Source organism: Rhagoletis zephyria, unplaced genomic scaffold, assembly GCF_001687245.7.
Source record: "Rhagoletis zephyria isolate East Lansing unplaced genomic scaffold, Rhagoletis_zephyria_1.1 Rzeph_scaffold_00924, whole genome shotgun sequence".
In the NCBI taxonomy this organism is placed as follows: domain Eukaryota; kingdom Metazoa; phylum Arthropoda; class Insecta; order Diptera; family Tephritidae; genus Rhagoletis; species Rhagoletis zephyria.
The window spans coordinates 84120-89594 of NW_016158008.1; positions in this window are offsets into that span (position 1 = coordinate 84120).

The window sequence follows — 5475 nt, forward strand, 5'->3', positions numbered from 1 at the left end:
GGTCTTATGGCACAGAAACTCCAACCCCCCAGCTAACTCGGTTTTGGGAGTTTCCACCAAAAGGAAAATTACCCCCGAAGATGCATTTTGTGAGTTGTACTCGAAGACGACCACGAGGAATGAGCAAGGACGGCATGTGGTGGCTCTACCCTTTCGTCGGGAATTTCCAGACGAAATTAACCTCGGCCTTTCAAGGACTGGAGCAGCACGGCAATTCTTGCGCAGCGAGGCCGGTTATATCACGAAACCAGAGTTGAAAACGGAATACGACCGGGTTCTGAAGGAGTATATCGAGCTCAACCATATGTGCCCCGTGAGGAAAATAGCGCTGCAACCAGCACACAGGCCGTATTAAATACTTACCACATCACGCCGTCGTTAATCCGGACAGCATAACAACGAAGGTGCGAGTGGTGTTTAACGCGTCTTGTCCCACGTCAAATGGAGTCAGCTTAAATGATATATTATACCCCGGGCCTATTCTGCAAGCGGATTTGGTTTGCTTACTTTTAAAGTGGCGCTTATTCAAATACGTATTTAATGCAGACATCGAGCAGATGTATAGGCAAATTATGCTCCATCAGGAGCATACCCCATTTCAAAGAATTCTTTTCAGAGAATCCCCGGACGAAGAACTTAAGGATTACGAACTTAAGACCGTGATGTTTGGAGTAAACTGCGCTCCATATTTGGCAATAAGGACGCTACACCAGCTCGCAGATGATGTGAAAACGAGATTTCCACCGGCAGCAAAGATTTTCAAGCAGTATATGTATGTCGATGACGTCCTGGCTGAAGCCCACGATTACACAACTGCAATACAAATGCGAGATGAGGTAATTGAAGCTCTTAACACCGCCAGCTTCCCCCTAAGAAAGTGGATGTCGAATTGTAAGAAAATTTTGACAGGACTACCCAAGGCGCACATATATAAGGAGAATTTCTTGGAGCTTGGCGACATGAGTGAGACAAAAATTTTGGGAATCCGTTGGAACGCGGTACATGACATGTTTCACTTCACCGTACAGCCGATCTCCCGGAAGCAGGAGTAACCAAACGAGAGGTTTTATCCTGCGTAGCAAAATTGTTCGACCCAGCTAGGTGGCTCGGGCCAATTGTAGCAGTAGCGAATATCTTCAAGCAGGAGATCTGGCTAACCAAAATAGACTGGGATGACAGTCTACCCCGAAATTTACTGCTACGTTGGGAAACCTTTCTGGATAACTATGAGCATATTCAGAAGATAAAAATCCCCGATGGACCCATTTTACGCCGTGGGACGAAGTAGAGTAGGCAATCGCGCATCAAACAATGCGCCCCACATAAACTTGCTGGTGGGTAAAACAAAAGTAGCACCAGTAAAAACGGTGTCTCTCCCCTGGTTAGAGCTCTGCGCAGCATTATTACTGGCCGAACTAATTAATACTTTTATTCCGCAGTTTGAAGTCACACAGCCAGTAATACACAAATGGACCGACTCCACAATCGTACTCTCATGGGTGAGGAAATCGGCATGTATATGGAAACGTTTGTAGGTAACAGAGTCGCAAAAATTGATGAGCTGGTTGGAGTATCAGGGTGGAATCATGTGGACTCTGCGGATAATCCAGCGGATCTTGGCAGCCGAGGCGCGTCCCCCAGGATCTACTCTCAAGCACTCTGTGGTGGTATGGACCTAAGTGGTTGGAGCAAGATTCATCTACTTGGCCCCACCAAACCAATAGAAATCCATAAGAAACCGACCTGGAGCAAAAAACGGTACGGGCTCATGCGGTAGGCATCTCCGAGGAAATGGACATTCTGGAGCGGTTTTCAGACTTCTCGCGAGCCATGAGAGTAATTGCGCGAATTTTCCGATTTTTTAGAAAATCTCATCTGGTGCATAAGTTGGCCGCTCGTGACGAGACAGACGAAATAACCGCCGATGAAGTAAAGCAGGTAAAATGTCGTCTCATCGTTATTGCACAGAGGCCTCACTACGCAGATGAATACAGGGCCATCAATGCTTCAACGCCAATCAACGCGAAAAGTTTACTTCGCGCTCTCAACCCCTTCCTCGACAGGAACGAAGTTATGAGGGTAGGAGGACGACTGGCGTTCACGAACTTACCTTACAGTGAACGGTATCCAATAATTCTCCCGTACGACTGCCAGTATTCAAGATTGCTCGTAAAATTCACACATCTGATTTCCTTGCACGGAGGAAACCAGCTCATGTTGAGAATTTTGCGGTCCGAATACTGGATAGTGCGAATGAAAAACGTGATTAAAAATTCAATTCATAACTGTAAGGTCTGTGTTATTTACAGAAAGAAGGCGCGNAAACTGTAAGGTTTGTGTTATTAACAGAAAGAAGGCGCGGGAGCAGTTGATGGCAGCGTTACCACCGGAACGAACTGAGGTATCCAGACCCTTCACCAACAGTGGAGTCGACTTCACCGGTCCTTTTGAAATACGGAGTTTCACGGGTCGAGCGTGTCGCATTACCAAGGGCTATGTCTGCGTTTTTGTCTGTTTTGCGACAAAGGCAATACGTTTGGGGGCCACCAGCGATTTGTCCACCGCCACATTCTTAGCAGCTTTTTCGCGTTTCGTGTCCGTCTATTGTCAACCGGTGGCAAAAGATCAAAGCGATTCACCAGACATTCTGCACAAGGTGGAAAGCAGAATACCTGACGAAATTGCAGAAGAGAGTGAAATGGCACTCCCCCCAACGAAACCTCGAAGTTGACGATCTAGTCGTCGTCAAAGAGGATAACCTTCCCCCAAATGAATGGCGACTTGGCAGAGTAATTAGGGTCTTTTCAGGTCAGGACAGCCGAGTACGAGTCGTAGAAATACGAACGGCACGCGGAGTCATAACTCCACCAATTTTAAAATTGGTACTTTTGCCAGATTGACAAAACAAAATAATAATCGCATCTCTCTTTCCAGAACTCAATAACGCAAAATGGTACGTGCTTCAAAAATCACACCCCAAACTCCCAAGGGCCAATACCGCTGCCCAGTGTGCCGCAGCTACCACTGCCTGGCTTTTTGTCGCGAGATGCGCAGGATGGAACCGGCCGAGAGACTGCGTGCTGTCCTCGTGCACTGCCACTGCGCCAACTGCCTGTCGCCGCATCACACGACGAAGAATTGCGCATTTCCCCGAAAATGCGAGCATTGCCGAGACCGGCACCATAGTCTTCTCCACCTGGGCGAGGCGCCCCGAGATGAGGAAGACGTGCTACTGGGATTGGATGAGCCAGAGATCCGTCAGAGACGACCGTTCCGTCCGTACACCATCCGGCCATTAGCCGAAACGAGCGACGAAGNGCCGCATCACACGACGAAGAATTGCGCATTTCCCCGAAAATGCGAGCATTGCCGAGACCGGCACCATAGTCTTCTCCACCTGGGCGAGGCGCCCCGAGATGAGGAAGACGTGCTACTGGGATTGGATGAGCCAGAGATCCGTCAGAGACGACCGTTCCGTCCGTACACCATCCGGCCATTAGCCGAAACGAGCGACGAAGGCGAGGTGCTGGAAATCGACGCCGACGAAGAAGACCTCCAACAAGCATCGGATGATGATCCCGAGCTTAGCGCACCGCCGGCATTCAAACCTGCTCTGTCGGGTGTCCGGTCGGTAGTGCAGCGAGCTCCAGCAACGAGGTCGAAGCGCCGAGGCGCACACCGACGTTAACACCGACGCCAACGGCGACCCCAGCAATAACCCCACCGCCGCGGTGTGAGAGATGCCCGAGAGCGGATCACGGGAACGGCCCGTAGCGCTCCTAGGCTATCTGTCCTCACACCCATAGTAGCGGTTAAGGTGATGACCCGTGGCAATACGCAATTGGTGCGAGCTATCGTCGATCCAGGGCAACCCAAGTCGACCATATCGCTACAACTGGCCCGCCGACTCCAGCTGCTACCCCGGGGCGACTCGGATGTGTGCAGGCTCACGCTCAAAGCGTGGCATGAAAGGCTGGATATCTGCGCAGACGTGACGCCGGGCCTCTCCCGGGTCACACCCTTGCGAACGTTAGACGCCCGAATAACAAATGAGTTCGACAATTTTCGGCTGGCCGACCCGGGCTTCTACAAATCTAGCGCCGTATCACTAGTCCTAGGAGCCGAAATATACGCAATGATCCTACGGCCAGGGCTCATGCCAGCCACCCCACGCGACCGACGGCACAGAACACAATGTTCGGGTGGATGATCTCGGGAGGCACCATCTACTAGTGGACTACTGGAAGCAATTGGCTTGAAAATCAAAAAATGAATTTTTTAATGAATTTATGAATTGTTAAAGAAAAAACATGAATTGTTAAAGTTAAATGAATTGTAAATATCTAGTTAAGTTTATTGCAGCGACACTGCAATGCGGGCGGCATGTTTACGCTAGCCCCCTTCACCTTAAGTATGTTTATTAATTAGAGAATTTCACTTCTAGATATCGCTGTGATCTAAGCGGGAACAGTTACTCGTTACTCGAGTTCCTTTTCTCGAGTCCTGTTACTCGCCTCGGATGTTGGGTTTCGCCTTCTGCGATCACCCAACACTCTGCCACTTTGGAAGAGAACTCCGATCACTCAAGTAAGGTCTTCTAATTATTAATACATTGTACATATTTTTATTACAGCATTTTTTTTATATACACATATATATATATATAACAAAGTGGCCGTTAGGCTCTTACATATATATATATACACATACACTAGTGAAAGTGAAGTGTTTCATTTAATTTTATTGAGAGAATTTAAGTGTGTTAAATTCAACCCTCGGCACCTCCTCGATCCTCGTTCGCCGCGGAATTCAAGAGGAATTTCCGGCCCCCATTTCACTCCGTCCGGAACACTAAGTAAAACTTGTTCTACCCCCTAATCGATGGGACCATTTTCCAAAGTCAGCCCATCATTATTCACTCAAAGCTGTGTTCGGAACACGGTATGACTAATGTAGAAACTGCATCCAGTCATAATCGCGTACGCTTAACGCCTGATTTGCTTGGAATTTTGTTTTTTCTTGTTATTTTATTTTATGTGACTTGAAACTATTTTTCAGTACAAGAAAATATTGAAATTGGAGTTCATTTGGGTTAACGAAAACGACAACTGTGAAAAAATATCAACCAATACATTCAAATAAATTGTCAAATAAGCATATTTACATTTTTTGTTTTGTCTATCTGGATTACTGTATACTGTGATATGGACAAGGAGTGCAATGGGGTATAGTCATTGCGTTGGGTATGCAGTTACAGTTGCATGGCTATACTCAATCCCGACTCTTGCGTCCTCGTTCGCGCACTCTGGGCAACGTGAGCAACCCATGTGCGAGATGCGGTAACCAATCCGAGTGGAGCCTTGGGTCACGGCAGAAAGAGAGGGAGCTTCGGTGGGGCCACTCTGACTTATTCGGTTTAAGGGCTCACTGAAGTCTGCAGCGTCTGTTCACCAGTAGGTGCGGCTGCAAGCGGGT